This window comes from Choloepus didactylus, chromosome 10 (assembly GCF_015220235.1).
Source record: "Choloepus didactylus isolate mChoDid1 chromosome 10, mChoDid1.pri, whole genome shotgun sequence".
NCBI lineage: Eukaryota > Metazoa > Chordata > Mammalia > Pilosa > Megalonychidae > Choloepus > Choloepus didactylus.
The window spans coordinates 36,099,253-36,117,742 of NC_051316.1; the positions used below are offsets into that span (position 1 = coordinate 36,099,253).

At 35.7% G+C, this 18,490-nt stretch overlaps 1 pseudogene; it reads left to right on the forward strand.

Annotated features, from left to right (window-relative positions):
* Positions 1 to 17,419: 17,419 nt before the first annotated feature.
* Positions 17,420 to 18,040, forward strand: LOC119545158 (annotated as a pseudogene).
* Positions 18,041 to 18,490: the final 450 nt, after the last annotated feature.

Below are 18,490 nucleotides of genomic sequence, written 5' to 3' on the forward strand. Positions count from 1 at the left end.
GGGCATTTCTCTGTGGGCGTCTGTGGGTCCTCGCTTAGCTTCTCTGGGACAAACTCTGGATTTCATTTCTTAGCGTCTCTAATCTCTCTGAGTTTCTTCTGTCTTTTATCCTCTCATAATGGACTCCAGCAAGGGGATTAAGACTCTCCTTGAATGGGCAGGGTCACATCTCCATGGAAACAACCTAATGAAAGGTCCCACCCACCAGGGGTCTGCACCCACAAGAATGGATTAAAAGAACATGGGCTTTCCTGAGGGTACATAACAGTGCCAAACTACCACAAGGATCACCTGGAGGGCTTGGTAAAATTCAGATTTCTTGGCTCCACTCCGAGATTTACTAATTCAGTAGAGGTCCACTAATTTGAAGAGCTAACAGTTCCCAGGTGATGATGGTAAAACTGGTAGGTGATCATATTTTGAGAGCCACACTTGGAAGAAGTTCCTTTTCTGATCCAGATTCTAGTATCACAAACTTTGGGGGAGCAAGGGGAAGGGGTAAATTTTGTTCTTGTTTGTGCTTCCTGTTCATTTATATCAGAGCCTATTTGAACCACAAACAAAGAGTAGTGAAGAAAAAAGAAATATATACTCTTTTGTCTTATGAATTGCTTCTACTTCGTGTGTGAAAAATAAGTTTGTTCCCCTATTAGGGTGTTTCTTAAACTGTGTTGCTCATTTGAATCATCTGGAGAGCTTTAAAAGACACTGGTTCCTGAGTCCCACTCCCAGAGATTCTAATTTAATAGGTCTAGAGAAAAGCCTAAACTTAGCGAGTTTTCAAAGCCCCCATGTGACCCTAATATGTAACAAATAGTACAACCACTGCCTATTGGCTTCAAGCCAGCACCCATCAGCTATAAATCTAAGACACATGGGCTATCACTTCAGCTATGTTGCTAAGAATATTCCATTTTCCTCCTCCTGGAAGATTTGCACTATGGAAAATGACTGACAGTTGTGGTGATTCTCTGAAATGCACTAAAATTTCCAATTAGCCTGAACAAGGGAGAGAGAAGAGGTGAGTGCAATAATGTGTATCATTTACTTCTTGCCCTATGTGTTTGGCTAGAAGCTTTGCAATTGAAGTCTGTGCTCTTCACACTAATGGTAATATTTGTCCTAATGCGGCTCTAAACTTTATAAGCCTGTAAGTATATGGCATTACAAAGTATTTATCCCTTCCTACTGCCCCACTCTCAAGCCGCACTCCCCTCCCCCAACACACACACACACACACACACACACACACACACACACACACACACGCATCAATGCACTTGAGAGCAAAATAAACATACTGACCTTCAATTCTTCTCCTTTTCAGCTTCCCTCTTATCAGGAGATGTCAGCATTTAGTGCAAGGACAAATGCTTGCCTTTTGGTGAGGAATGCAGACAATGCCATCAAGAGACAAATAGCCCTTAGAGGGGGAAAAATGTCTTTCAAAAAGGTTGATGCTCAAAGGAGGCAGTTTCAGTCATCTCAGCTTAGAGGTCAAATATCTAAAATTAAAATGGCTAAAAACAAAATCTAGCTTTCCTATCTCGGAGAAATAAGGCAACTTTCTTTAAAAAAAAGAAAAAACTTAAACCTTAAATTTTCTTTCTTAATGCTAAGTATGCTTTCCCTTCTTAAGACTATACCTCTTATTTCCTAAATTATTCACAATGTTTACGTCCTGAAATGGCATGCAACTGAAAACAGAAGGCAACTTCTTATTCCAGTGTGAACAGAATCTTCTTTTCCTTCCATTTCCTAAGCCCACCTTTGATGTACAATGTTGAGTTTGCCACCAATATTATTTTCTTTGTAATCTGTCTGAATTAAGGAATTCAGACAGTGTTTTGCCTTTTCAATGTATTTAATGCAACTATAACAAGCAAGATATGATGGCACTTCAATGGGGATTTTCTTCATCCATGTAATTTTGAAATTTGAAGTATATTTTTAAAGTTCTAGCAGACTGAATAATAACCATTGTAAGTATTCAAAAGTAAAATATATCCATTCCAATTATGTGTGGTTTGCCCCAGGGATGGAATGCCACAATAGGGAGAGATGTGAGCCTTTTCCCAAGCCATTAAGAAGGGTTCCAACAAATAACCCCTGGTCCTCAAAAGAAAAAGGAGAAAAAAAGGATCTTTAATTATAATAATTCTGGGTAAAAAAAAAAAAAAATCATGGAAATATGACATCTGCTTCTGTGCCTTGTTGTTTTGCAGGATAACGGTGATTGCTTTAGCAGCTTCTATCACCATGTGTGTACAATACATAAATGAACATAAAATTGAACAAACACATAAAAGAAGGATAAACCCACCCAGCTTAACAAATCCACTCTCTCACCTGCTGTGTCCTGAAACGTGAAAAAAAGAAATCATTTGGCTCATAAGGATTAGCAAAATAACAGTCTCTGTTAACAACACTGACAGGCTGGTGTAAGGATAATTTGTCTGATGTGGCAACTAATGATCTGCTTAATTCTTAACATAGCCGTCTTCCTCTAATACTCCCCCAGTCAGGGAATAAAAGTTACCTATACATATAACCTAGAAGAAATCAAAAGTTAGTAATCCAAATAAACTTAATTTTTTTTTCTGGATAGTTGGACATGAAATCCATGACTAGCTTTTTTCCTCATCATTCACATAAAGAGTCAGTGAGGAAAGCATTATAAACACAAATTTAGATGCACTAAGATGAGAAAATTTTAAGTCAGTCTTCCCAAGCTACTCCTAAGTAACCAAAATTGCATATAATGCTAAAATCTGACTCTTTTATATTTAAAAAAATCTGAAAACATTAGCTTGTCATCACATTTCTTATGCCTCATAATTGGACATTATTAAAAGTTCTTAATATTTGCCAATGAATAAATGTTTGTTAACGCTCACTACTGCAGCAAAATCATGCTACTGATGAAACAAGTCTTATTCAGGATTTAGCAAAGCAAGTGCGGAAGTAGATCTTTGTATGCTAACTCATGGTGATAATTAAATATGAAAAATAAGTACAAGAAGTTTCACTCTAAAATGTAATTAATATCCTCAGTTTCCCTGGCCTTTACCTTCTCATGTATTTCCTTAATAAGGTGGTTATAAGCACAGATCATGAATCCAAAAAGACCCAGGTTGAGGTTCATGGCTGCCACTTACCATCCATGTGACCCTGGGTAAGTTACTTAACCTATTTCCTCCTCTTACATGAAGGCTCGTAAAGATGGCCAGCCTCATATATGTTATAAGGATTAAATGAAAGTATGGACTTACATTGTTTAGTATAGGGCCAGTCACATAGTAAGCAATTTTAAAAAAAAAGTCAGCTGACATAGTGATTGCAATAAAAACAATGTTAGCTGACACAATTATTCTATCTTTCTCAGTGGATTTCCTTTTCCTGCAATTTTTCGTTAGCTTTCATGATTCCAGTTTCAATGCCAGGTTCCTCCATTTATTTTCCTTGTACTTCCCTGTTTATAAAACTATCTACTGTCTACTTCTAACAACTTTTCTGTTCCTTTTATAATTTTATAAATTTTATTAAATTATTTTGTATTCTTTTTATAACCCTTCTCCCTTACCTCCTCTCAATCACTTTATATGAGGCAGATTTTCCTTGAAGCTAATGAAGCTTTAGGGCTACACACTTCTATGGGGACCTTCTAAGGTCCTGGGAACCCTAGAAATATGTCCATGTAACCATATGTCTTTGAAATATTTTCAAAAGTGACGTATTTTAACTTCCATCATGTAAGACCACTGTCTCTTTCTTTCCCAGTTTCCCCTCCAGCATATTCTTCTTGCACCAGGTCCTACTGGAATGACCACTGGTTTATTGGGATCTGACTAAGGGGAAGTTTGAGTTGAGGCTATTATGTGATTTGCAAATAGAAGCATGTATAATTAATTATTGTTACAGTTCCATCATATGAATAGCTTCCAGGAATATTCCTACTGCCCATTGTACTGACTTAACTGGCACTGAGACACAGAGGTTCAAAGACAAAGGCAATTTTACAGTATGGCTATGTCCTACAGCTCACAGCTGAAGCATGTGAATTTGAAGAAGAAAAAGAGAGTTGAAAAGTATGAAGTCAGAAGCTGTTCTGTGGGAAATTATTTCAATCATCAGACATATAAAAAGGAGAAAGCAAAAGATTCAGCTCTCATCAATGCCTACTCAAAACAGTTTTCTCCTGTCAAAATTTACTCAGTCAATACGTGTGTGTATATACTCTTTTAAATAATTCCCATACATACAATACGTATTATGTAAAACAGGATTTATCAGAATTACTGTCATTGTAATGCACAAACCTGCAGCAATACTAAAATCAGTAAACACATCTGTAACAATACAGTACTTATGAAGAAGTAACCTACAGAGATTTTCTCAAATTTAACAATTCTAAACATTATTGTACATTATCAATAATAAATTGTGAAACTGAAAGAAACTTTCCTAAACTATTAATAATTAAAAGCAAATTCTAATCAGCCATGTTAAAGGAAATCTATGTATATAAAATACAAAAATTAAAATTAAAAGGTTGCTTGATACATGCTTTTTGCTTGGTGGCAGGGCCTCCTTCCTCTGGAATGTATCAAAACCCCACTCTCAGGCAGCACCAATTGTACCTCATCTCCGACATGAAGTGGGGCATGTGAAACTACTACCCACCGATGCTGACCTAAGCAGCAGGCCTTCCAGGGCACCAGCCATGATGAGACCTCTTCCCCTGCTCTTCAGGACCCTTTGTGCTGCATAAGTAACAAAGTGGTCATTTGTTGAGAATCTCTTTTGTGCCTAAGCCTTTGTTCCCATGACTGTACAACCCACTCCACAACATACAAAATTATTATAAAACAATTGCACTACGAGAAGGCATTTAAAGAGTATGTAGCTAACAGAGTAGGAAAATGTTTTATACAGCTATATGAGGCAGTGGCTAATTTTTAAATGTTCTTTTTCTAGATTGCCGTGATAGCTGTGATACTTGACAGCTTGTAATTTGAAAAGCTTCTACTTACAGATAGGATGAAAATATGTGAAGCAAAACAAGTTGCCCCCTGAGAACAAGGCAAGCCAAATAAAATGACCAGCATTCAGTCAAAATATACCACGAGATATGACTAAAATCCTAAGACAAGAACAGACAATAGAAAGAGATTTACAAAAGTTATTTGTATTATCAAGCAAAGATTTAAAAATAAGCAGGATTACTATAAGACAGTAAAATAGATGAAAGGATGGAGAATCTTAACAAAGAACTGGAATATAAAACAAAATCAAATGGACATTTTAAAATTACAATTACAATAAATGAATTTAAAAAATAAAGTTTGGTTTATGAACACAAGATATGTTGGAAAACTGGCATATAGGTCTCTCAGAAACCACAGAGGGGAGAAAAATGGTAAATACAGGAACAATCATAAAAGACTTACAGATTGTGAAGAAAAAGTTGAACAAAAGTATAATTAAAATTTCAGAAGAGGAAGATAGTATGGAACAGAAGACATACGTGTATTTAAAACGGCAATGAATGTTCCATGATGAGAAGTTCCAACTGACAGATTCAAGAAGTTATGAAAACCCCAGGTAGAAAAAATGCAAAGGGTAGCATATCTGAGCACATAATAGTAACAAAAGTTAAAATCAAAGAAAAAACCTTAAAAGCAGAAGAGGAGGGGGTAAAAGACAGTGCCTTCAAATGAATGGCAAAAATTTGCCTGTTCATTTATTGATAGAGACAGTAGAGGCCAGAAGAGTAATGTATATTAATGAAAGAAAAAAGAAAGCCCATCTAAAATTCTCTTCCCAACCAAAATAATCCTTCAAAATTAAAAACAATTCTGTCAACCTACTTCTCTAATAAAAAAGAAAAGAAAGAAAACTATGAAAATGAAAAAAAATTAAAAATGAAAACAATTTCAGACACTAAATTGACTCTATCGTGAGCATGCCTTTATTAAAAGAAATACTCGAGCTACTCTGAGAGAAAAAACAATAATCCCAGATAGAAACATGAAATGTAGGAAAAATGGTATTTTAGCGAGGAAATGTAAATGGATATTGACTATAAAACAAATAAAACAATGCCTTGTAGTTTTTTAAATATTTGTGAGTGAAAAATGCATAAAACAAAATTAAAAAACAGGAGTAAGAACAAAGAAATTAAAGTATTCTAAAGTTCTAAACTTATCATAAAAGTGATAAAAGAAATAATAAACTGTAATAGCTCTAGGATGAATGTCATAATCCTTATAATGCCCACTTTAAGGCTCATACAACAATAACAAACTGCAATTAAAATTAAGAAAAGAAAGTGAAATTTAAAAGCATTTTATTAATTCAAACATGGGCAACACAAAAAGTAAAAGGAATCCAAAATATATGAGACTAGAAAATAAATGATGACATATTAGATATAGATCCAAATATTTCAATAAAAATAAATGAACTAAATATTCCATATACAAAGACTAAGGTTGTAATACTGGGTTTTAAAAAAAAATCACAAAACGCAAACTCCAACTATTTCCTGCTTGGATATAAAAACTCACCTTTATTCTAAAGACACACAATGATTCTAAATAAAAGGATTAAAAATATTTACCATGCAAAATAAAATAAAAAGAAAAAATACAGTGTAGCTACATTCTTATCAAAGCAAATGTTAAGCAAAATGTATACAAAAAGATCATAATGATAAAAGTGAAAATACACCAGGAAGAGATAAAATTATAAATCAAGAGGCACTCAGTAACTTAAATTCAATACATGTAGCAGAAGTTTACAGAACTAAAACAACAAAAAAACATATCAACAATCTTAGTGATAGAATTTAATACACTTCGCTCAATAATTGCTAGAAGAACAGGCAAAAAAATCAATTGGTGTATGAACTCTCTGAACAAAAAAAATAAAATCAATCTACGTTACGTAAAAAAGTGCAAATAGGAGAGAATGGACACTCTTTACAAGTGCACATAGACCATTATCAAATTTGAATCACACAGTTTCAGAAATCAGGCCTAATAAGTTTTAAATAATTTAAATAATTCAGAGTATATTATCTAAGCACAGTAAGCAAGATAAAAACCATTGGCACAAATACAGTGAGGAAGTTCTCAAATTCTTGGAAACTAATCTAGATACTTTTTAGAAACTGAGTCAAAGAAATGTATCAGCAGATGCAATAAAAATATTTTGAACCAAATGATAATAAATATAGAACTTATCAAAATTTGTGGACTGCAGCATGAGTTACATCAAAAGAAAATTTAGAGACAAATGCACATGGTAGAAATGATGATGGGCTGAAAATCAATGATCTAATTTTCTAAGTAAAGGAGCTAGAAAAAGAACAACAATTAAAACCCAATGAAAGTAACAGAACAACCAGAAAACCAGACAAAAATCTATGAAACAACAGTTTTCTGATACTGAACTAAAGGCACCACAAAACTGAAATCCCAGAGAAAACGGACACAAACTAAGGAAGCCTTATGATTGCACCATCCAAGGCAGACAGAATTTGTGGGGCAAAATACTGGAAAGAAAGGAGCTACGTTGATGGAAAGCCCTGAAGATGTGCAGAAAGATTGATCAACTGATTGGTAGTGTATTTACCTGCACATTTATGAAAATAAACTACTAAAGGTCAGAGAAAGAACCATTAGGAAGAGTAAGAAAAACAATTAGAAGAAATCACACGGAGTAGGAATAGTTTGCATAAATTCCAGCCAGAGTGGAAAAACCTTATAATATATAGGACATCAGGTAGAATCCACAAAATGGTTGAGAAGATAATTTAATTACAAACTAAAGGGTTCTCTGTGGTTCATCATAAAAACCTTAAAAGCAAGCCTTGGGAAGATCAAACCATTTCCAAGTAATTCAACTGCATGTCAAAATAATATCTAACACCTTCTAAAGGAATACAACAAAAGCCAGAAACCACAACATAAAATTCACACTGTTCAATCTGCAATTAAAAAAATAAATTGCGTCTTCCAGAAAAAGCAAATAGAAAAAAAATAAATAACTGGGAGAAAAATCAATCAATAGAAAGACCCAGAAATAAGAGAGATGATAGAAGTAGCTATTATAAATATGTTCCATATATTCAAGAATGTAGAGAAAAAAATGAGCACAATAAGGACAAAAATGGAAAATTTAAAGAAGACCCAAATGCAATGTGCAGAGATTAAAAATAAAATACCTGAAAATTAAAAAAATAAAACACTGGGTGAAATCATCAGCAGACTAGAAACCTCAGAATTAAAGATCAGTGAACTTGAAGACAGAGCAATCAAAATTAGTCAAAATAAAGCACAGAGAAAAAAAGACTAGACTTTAAATGAAGAAAATATTTCATTTCATGATTAGGGCAATGGTTACATACTATACCTTTGTCAAAACTCATCAAACTGCATGCTTAAAATAGATGAATACTGTTTGTATATTATATATCACAAAACTATGTTTCTTTAAAAAGAGGTCAACAACCAGAAGCATAACAAACACAGATAAAACCATTCCTAGACACACAATATTCAAACTGCTAAAATCTACAGATAAAATCTAGAAAATGGCCAGAGAAAAGTGTCATATTACACAAAGGAACAATAAGATAAACTACTAACTAGTCTTAAAAACCTATGGAAGCCAGAGGACTTTGGAATGACATATTCAAAGTGCTAATGGGAAAAAATTAGATTCTATATCCATTGAAATGCCCCTTCAAAAATGACAGTGAAATAAAGGCAAATAAACATGCTTTACATGTAATGCTGAAGTTTTCAGGCAGAAGTAAAATGATAATACATGCCAACTTGCATCTACAAGGAGGAATGAAAAGCACCTTGAATGTTACACATATGGGTACACATAAAAGCATGTATATGATATTCTTATAATTTCTTTAAAATACATGTGGCTATTTAAACCAAAATTTTAACATTGTGCTGTTGGATTTATATGTATGTAGGTATAACATATATGACAGCAATAGCTCTTTAAGGATGGGGGATGAATGAAAATATACTACCAGAAGGTTCATGTCTTACCTAAAGTAATGCAATAGTAATTCTAAGTACTAATTCTAATAGTAATTCTAAGTGGTATAAATTAAAGATGCATATTTTAATCCCTAGGTAAATTACTAAAAATACATTATAAGAGATATAATTAGAATAAGAAAAAAAATCAATATAGAATACTTAAAATATTTAACACAAAGTAAGGAAAAGATGAACAGAGTAACAAAAACGGATAATACAAATGAAAATGAATCGGAAAATGGAAGACCTAAATAGAGCCATATCAAGAATTACACTAAATTTAAATCTATTAAACACTTGAATTAAAAGGCAAAGATTGTCAGACTTGATGAAAAAACATAAACCAACTACCTGCTGGCAACACAAATCTCCCTTTAAATAAAAAGACAAAGTTTGAATGTAAAATGATGGAAAAGATATGCCATGCAAAAGTAAACACAAGGAAGCTGGAGTAGCTATATTAACAGCAAGACAAGGACTTCTGGACAAGGAGCATTACCAGTGGCAAAGAATGATACTTCATAATGAGGAAAAGGTTAATGAATCAAGAAGATACAGCAATCACACATGAATATGTGCTTAATAATAGAGCTTCAAAATATATGAAACAAATACCAACAGGACTAAAAGGAGAAACAGATAAATAGAAAATCATAGTTTCAGACTTCAACACAACACTCTGAGTAATTGTATAAATAAATATGAAAAAAACAGTAAGTAAATAGATCTTAATGACATTACCAACCACATAACAAACTTGACCTTTATAGAACACTACATTTAATAACTGCAAATATACATTCTTTTCAAGTACAAATGAAATAGCCTACGACATAAATTTTAGGCTGATCAGTAAGAAGTAGGAAGAAGTGTACAGATAAATTTACTATCCTTTCTTCTCATCAATGGACTGTTCTGACATGCTTTCATTCCATAAAACGTCCTTAGAGACATCCTTTGTGACAGAGCAACTAGCCGTGTTTTCTTGTGATGCTTGGTAATGCACAAGCTTATGTTGCTTTCCCTTCTTCCCTGCATCACTTCACTTTTTCATCATTCTTGTTGCGTCCCATTTATGCCTTCTATATTAGCCTCCAGCTCAGAGAACCGTAACAAAGTCAGTGTGAAAAATATTAAAGGCAATTGCCATTACTAAGCACTTACTCTCTGTTAGGCATTGGGTGAATCTATGGCATACAGGATGAAAACATTGTTACTTGCTTTGGGAAATCATAATCTAAGAGCCAATCATAAATATAATGAAACAATCACAAAAGTGCCTAACTGCTGAACTTGAGTAGAACCTCCAAATTCATCAGCAATGATTTAGAATGGATCAAAATTTTCACTAACTGTTACATGTAAATGCATCACTAAATTTTTACTTTATCCCCCTCACTGTGAGTTCTGATTATTATACCATACCCCCAGCTTTTGGACAGCCAAAAATACACTACTGATTATTAGTATTACTAATTCCAGATATCTGAGAAGCTATCATCTCATCAGTAGTTTAAGCCAGGACATTAGTCAGAGATTGGAGTATAAATATCAGATTCTATGGCATTTATTGAATAGAGGGGCAGGGAGACTTCACTGCCCTGCAATGCCTGTCTTCTTCACAAAACCTTTGCAATGTTTTGGATGAGCTACAGCAGACCACTGTAGCTTTACTCTCTGCCAGTGTGATCACTGACCCATAGTGCTGCAGTCAATCTGTAAAGTGCTTTGGAATACGTGGAATATGAAAGTATTTGATTTTGCATACAGCTTTTTATGTCCTGGGCTTCCCCAAGCACTTTGAAAAGTAATTAATTAAAGTAAATTACTGGTAGTACAGTGACTTTGTGAGCAAATGGAAAGTGCAGCATACACTTTGTAGTTTACATAAAGATCAAGTTTATACCTGGGAAAAAATACTAGATTCAATCATGTGATAAATATTTGCTGAAATCCCACTAGGTTCCAGGCACTATTCTAGGCACTAGAATCTTACAGTCAGTGGTGATGAGAAAGACAGTTAAAAATTAAATGAACAAATAAACAAGTGGGGTAGGAAAGAAAACAGTTTTAGTTGGGTGGTCAAGAAGGGCCCTCTTTGGATGTAGCATTGGAGCTGCAAACTGAATGAAGAGGAAGAGGTAATCAAGAAAGATCTTGAAGAGCATTCTAGGAAAAGGGACTACTCTGGTATTTCTCAAACTAACTTCACAGTTTTCTGCAACATCAACATCTCCCAACTCTAAAAAGGAAGCAAAATTTACCATTACATCAAGTGCCACTGAGATGCAGAAAGGCTTGTCTCTCTATAAAAAATCAGGAAACCTGAGCTCTACCACTGATTGACTGTGTGTAAACAAGTTGCTTTCTCCATTATAGAAATAACAAGTATTCAACTTCCATTTCCCTTTCATGCATAATCAATAAAATTTAGATTGCAGAGTGTACTGAAAAAGAAAAGTGAAAACACCTTCCTGGTGGACTGGTCAAATAAAGATACCATAGGTAAATTGACTGGACCATAAACAAATGGGCTAATAATGAACGATTTTGTTCACCTTTCACCAAAATCCATAGTCATTTTTGTTGTTAAAAATCATAATCTCAAAATCAAATGTCCCTTTCTAGACAACATACTTACTGCCAGGTGGAATAAAAAGATAAATGATACTTGCTCCCTGCTCTTCAAGATGTTCCAAATCTAATGAAGGAAGCAGACACAAACCAATAAATGGTTATAGTGTAATGTTAGCTAGACTATGCAATGAGAACACAGAGGGGAAATTTTACTAATTCACCCAGGAGGAGAAGGAAAGGCTATGTATACATATTACTCGAAAAGGGCATCAAAAAATAAGGAAAAGTTAATCAGTTATCAAGGATAGTGAAAGAACTCACATCATCTATTAATGAGTTTGGATTATTTCCTTTGGGAAGAAATATCAGGGATTTTAGATCGATTAGATAGGTAAACAATGATGATGAAGACAGGAAGATGATAGAGATTTAGATATAGAGATATTTTATATATATGAACATATTTAAACTAAGACAATCTTGGTGGCATCCTTGAGGATAAAATAGAATAGAAAGGACTGAAGACAGTAAGTGTGATAGAACAGTCTAGGATATTTAAGGATAATACCCCAGTTAAGGCAGTGGCAGTAACAGCAGCAGTGGGGTGAAGAGAAATGATCATTTTTAGGACATCTCTAGTCAGGGGAAGTCTAAGATCCAATATCTGGCTGGATGCAGGGAATAAATGGAAGGAGGAGAGGGAGAATCCAAGATTAACTTCAGAGATTCTAGTGGATATGGGCTTGCCATCACCCAAAGTAGGGGACTTAAAGGGAAGGTCATATTCAGAAGAAAAAATAATTGGTGACAAAATAGCCAACTTCCTATTCTCTTCATCTCCCCATCAGCTTTGTTTCTCTGGTCATGTACTTGGCCATCCTTCTTCCAAGAGAAAAGTCATTTATCTGATTGGTCAGATTAAATAACATAGATCAAGCCACACTGGCAGTGAGTTGTTCTTCTATATTTAAAAGATCATGCTCACAATCTCCCTCCTCATGCACCTGTGATGTTTTGGTCATTTGTACAAGGTTTCCATTCCATACAGTGTACCAGAGACGATATTAGCCCAGAATTGAGATGCTGGCTTGGGGAAGCATTGTAGAACACTTGTATAACATATACTCAGCCATAATAAAGTGGTTCTGTTTTTCATTTTGTTTCTCTTCCTTTCTTATACTTTCCCTGGCCATTCTATGACAAATAAGCTTTCACTCATTTCTAAGTCTACTTACTGGCTTTAATTCCATTATATGTCATACAGATTCCCAACAAAATTACTAACAATAAAGAGTGAAATTTGCAAAATAGTGAGTTTCAGGTACCTGAAATATCCAGGTAATGGGATGAGTAAGCCCAATTTAAAGTAGCTCTCATGCTACGAACACATTAAGTTCGGGGTGAATTTTGAAAATTTTAAAAGCACATAGCTGTGACTGAAAGGAAGAAGAGGATGTCTCCAGGCTTCAGAAATCAAGAGACATATTAAAGTCAAAGAGATAAGAGCAGGGTGATACTCACAAGTTTTGGTCCTAAGTGTAGGCCTTATGGGGGGCTGGGAGCTAGAAGTCTAATATCTCCTTGATCCTAGAAGTCAAGTCTCAGGATAGAAGAATTCTGAGGAGATATAATAGAAATCCTGCATAAGGTCCATGAAGAGCTTACCAATCCATTAAAAATGCTTTAGGAAATTTAGGTAGACAAAATATCAAATCACCTCAGAAAACTAGACCTGCCCTTCTCATACTTGTCCAGTATGTCCTGTTTGAAGCAGAAACAAGGAGAGTAATGGAAAGAAAACCTGGTATAGGCTGGATATTGGAATAAATCCTAGGACCCACCTTATCTGAAACAAAATTAAAACTACTCTAAGGAAAGTTTAACACCCACAGCAGGGAGTATCCTGATTAGGAAAAAAACAAAATTCTGAGGAAGTGACTTTAGCCATTTAAACATTATTAGTTATTTAAACATAATTGTTTGCATTGCCATTGCCATGCCATTTTGAATGATTCTTGAAATATGTGCAAACAATTCATTCACATCTTACATGTCCCACCATAAGAGTAAAATTTGCCTAAGAACTGCACCTACAGAAAATGAAAAGCACTGTGGAGAATGCAAAAGGTGCATACTAGAAGAACCTGGAAGTAAGAAAGATAATGTCTAATTTCAATTTTTAATTATGTATTTTATTTAAACCTTTTGGAACCCAATATTAGAGAGCACCTAGGTGGAAATGAAGATTTAAATATTAGAGATTTGTAAATATATCTATTAAACCTTTATAGATGTCTCATTTTCTGAAATCCCTGGAGGGCATAGAAAAGGGTCTAGTGATAGGGTTAAGAAAATCTCAATGGTTTGACACTCTTGCTCAACCATAAAGACCTTTTGGGAGCATCCTGAGTTTCATGGAATGATTCAACAAAGAGATGGATATTTTGAAGAAAGTCCCAGCCCTCCTTTTAGCCTGCTCTTCTGTGTTTCTGCTTTTTTTTCCCCACATGGTGGTACATTATACTGCCTATTACATACTCCTTCATTCATATATTCATTCATTCATTCATTCAAACAATAATTTTTGAGTTGAGATGCTTTAGGTAGCCCTCAATAAATATTGTTTGAATAAATGGATGCACTTAGTTTCATAGTAAATGTAAGGACTGAGAAAAAATCACAAAAGTGTAAGATTCCAGCCCCATAGGAGCTTATAACTCCTATTGAGGAGAGAAGATGATTAAACAGCTAATTAACACTGATGAAATAGCTAATTAATTTTATGGGGCAGCCTTTAAGTTCAAAAAGGAGCTTTTTATAGATAATCAGAGCTTAAGGAGGGTGAAGAAGGGACAGGTTGTTATGGGCTGAATATATCAATAAAAGTACATTGCAGAAGCGATTTGAGATTGAGCTTAGAGAAGAGGACTTAATTAGATGTACGATAGGGGACAAAAAGGCCATGGTGGTAGCATGTGCATAGCTGATATGGCCAGTATCTGTGTTCCTTATTAGTGACATTATTCAAAGATAATTGAAAAGTAAATTTGCTTCCAAGGGTGCATTCTCAGTATCCAAACAAAATGGCAAATCTTACTTCAGTGGCACTAATAAGTAATGCAATTTTTAATGAAGAGATTGAGAAGTAAATGGGGATAGGAATGGCATACATCTTATAGCACATAACAAAACTTATTAAATTATTTGTTTAATTTTTTTTCCCTCCACAAAGTGCGTCTTTCTCCCTCTGCCAATCTCTCTTTCTCAGCTTCACTCTCCTCTCCCACCTCTGGCCACACTCCAGCCTCCTTTCCAGATCCTTCCAGACCTTTGCACTGTGTCCAACTGCAACACAATTTAAACATCTCACAAGGTCTCCAGTTTGCATTTCCACAACTTACTCTAAATGGCAAAGGACATTTCACTGACGGTTAGAGGGAAGAGGCCATGATAAGTGATTTTAAATAATATAGGGGTAGAGAGCAGTGATTTTAAATTCTATTTTTCTTGCTAGATAATAAAATAAAGAGGACTTTGGGAAACTGGAAAAGCCAGAGATCATTCATTGATAATCATTTATTTATTAATTCCAAAATAAAATGTAGCAAGAACGTAAGCTCTGACAGGTTAACTTTTTCAAAAGTTGGCTTTTACACACCTTGCTACAGAAAGCAGCACTCCTGGGGTGTCTGATAATCATTTCTGGTTTTCCTTTACTTTGTTCTTTCCTCTGAGACACATATATCAATCTTTCAAATAATGAGGAACTTTCTTTAGGTCTTATGCTAAGCAAGTTTAAGCTTTAATAACCTGAAGAGATTTTTGGATGAGATGGCAGGTTGAAAGCAAAAGAAAAGAACTGGGTTTCTCTTTTTTCAAGAGGCATATGATAGATAATGGGAGGAGTGGTTTAAAAATTCTCTCCATGTGAGACCAAGGTTAAGATTGAGACTGTAGAGGCCAGAAGAGCAAAATAACTACAATTCACATGTTTTCAAGAGCAGCTCTTTGTATCTGAGGGATTGATTTTTCCCACTATTTTTTTCAGTTACCCAACGTGTGTCTTTATTAAATGACCCAGGAGAATACAGTATGGCAGAGAACACTTAGATTTCCTTAGCCCAGAGTCAGGTATTCTCAGTTTATTGCCCATTCAAATTAAAAAGAGAGTTTTATAGGAGGAAATTGAACTGACTGTACTTTTATCTCCATCTTTTAACTTTAAAGTTTTGTTTGAATTCTCCACTAAAGTGTCTGCATTATTATATTTTAAAGAGTTTTCAGTGAGTTGAAAGTTTCATTCACTATGTTCAATCACTATGATTTGGAAGAGTCAAGTCATTTGGTCAAATCTCTCTGTATTGCCAGAGTAGTGAATTCTGAACTAAATGATAATCACCATTTCTTTGTTCCACTGCTGACTCAACTGAAAGGCAAAACAAGGATACCTACTCAATCAGAGAAGGAAAAGTCACTTCACCTCTGTAGCTATCCCAGGTCCGTTAAAAATAATGTAAACTATCACTTGTCCTGAGACTTAAAATTATCCAGACCGGAGGGAAAATTTGAAATTTTCAGTCACGAAACACTCTGATGTAAGAATTGGAAACCAACTTTCTCCTGTTTAAAATCCACCCAAATGCTTTCCCTTCCTGTGTGTGTATTTTCTCCATGTTACTCTATCTCTATTTTCTTCTCACTTGGGCTGCAATTTTACCTTTTTTTCTACACCCTGCTTTTCCAGTAACCTGTTTGATTCCTCCTTTCTTATTTCAACTTATGGATACCTATTATCCTGAATAATTTTTCTTTCTTTTTTTTTATTATTCCCAGAGGTACAAATAAGAAATGATATATTAAGAAACAGTCTCACTTCATCTGGACTGAGTCTTATATTTTTTCACCATTATATGCATTGTGGGAAAACTGGGGTGTCTACCGGTACAAATTATAATTCTCTGGTTAAAACTAATAAAACTTGTGCTACTTAAGCAAGACAGGTATTTATCGGAATGATACTGGGAATCTCCTGCTATCCAGGGCGGTGAGACAGTCGGGCCTCAGGAATAGATGAGAAGGAGGGATGCAATACAGGGTGAAACGAGAAAAGGTTTCTTCTTTCTCAGTATCTCTTGCGATTGCAATTGCTCCCTCCCTCGCCTCTCATCTCTCCCTCATCTCTCCTAGCTTTTCTCTCTCCCTCCTTCTCTCTCACCTGTGCTTCACCTATATACCTGCTTCATTCTTCTTTCTTACTACAAATGGTTTCACAATCCAAAAATTATAAATTACCTTCAAGCAACCGTGCAAGTTCCCTGGAAAGGAGCGCAGGTGCCAAATTTCGCTCAGGTGCCCATCCCGACGTGATCAAGTAAACTAACGGATGAGGGTTACATTGTATGAACACGACTCTTCCACTGCCACTATATGGATAAAGATGGAGGAAAGCCATATTTTAATTATCTGTTGCCACTTACCAAACTACACCAAAACTCGGCGGTGTAAAACGTCAACCGGCTGGAGGATTTGACTGCGAGGAGAAGAGGCGCGAGCTACCGGGGGCGGCCGTGTGGACCCAAGATGGCGGCCCCTGGCGTGGGGAGAGGAGGAGGAGGGGGAGGGGGAGGAGGAGGGGAAGGGAGAGGGGGAGGGGGAGGAGGAGGGGGAGGGGGGAGGAGGAGGACGGGGGGAGGGGGAGGAGGGGGAGGGGGGAGGAGGAGGAGGAGGGGAGGGGGAGGAGGAGGGGGAGGAGGAGGGGGGAGGGGGAAAGGAGGCCGACTGAGCAGTTGGTTCTGGTGGAACAGTCAGGAATTATTTACTCAGGAAATATTTACTCATAATACATAAATAAATGCAAGATTTGGGGAATTGACGCCGAGAGACCCATTCTTCAAATTTACAGTCATATCTTTGCTGGGAAGTATCACGGATCTTTGCAGACACTCTTGGAACATGGGTTATATTTGAAGAAAATGTGGAACGTGTGGATGCAGAAGACATTAAATAAAACAATGCAAAAATACAAGTGTCATGCAATGAAACAGCTCTGATAATGACTCTGACAGAAAAGAAAGGATGAAGAAAGAATAGGTGGCACAGAGTGGCTACAAATGAAGTATAGTGATTTCTCCTGTAGACCCAGCATGATTTGTAGCTTTCTACATGAAAATGAAGATGAAGAAGCTGTAGATCTGACCCTAGATAAACCTTTGGAGTTGGAAGAGCAAGAGGTTCAAATGAAAAACAATTCAAACCTGAATTATGAACAGGGGAAACTACTGTACTTGGAAATTGAGGATTCTGGCCTTCTTACTGATATCCCTTCTTCTCAGACAGAAGATTCTGCTTTTATGGAAATTCAAGATGCTGACTTATTATCCACTCCTAGATGACATGTTTCTCATAATAACTAGACATTAACTTTTTAGAGTTTTTAGAGCAAATAATTAGCTGTTTCTTTTTTTAAAAAATCAACTATTTAATTGTGCTATGATTTCATAGGTTATAAACACAGTGGAGATGACTTCTCTCTGCTTCTAGATGATGGGGGCCTCATGCAGGATGGCTCAAACATTAGAGATGCTGGGATGGTTCAAATGGGGCCGTGTGTCTAAGGCTTTGGTTCTGGCTTTTGGCTGGAACTGAAGGTCCATGATAATTTCTTTATTCACATAGCACACAGCTGGGGCTGGCTGGGCATCTCTCTCCATGAAGTTTCTCCCCATGGCTAGGCTAGGCCCCCCCACAACATGATAATCACTAGGTACTTGGACGTCTTACCTGCCTGGATTTCCCTAGAGCAACCGTTACCAGAGAGCAAGGTGAAAGCTTGCAAAGCTTCT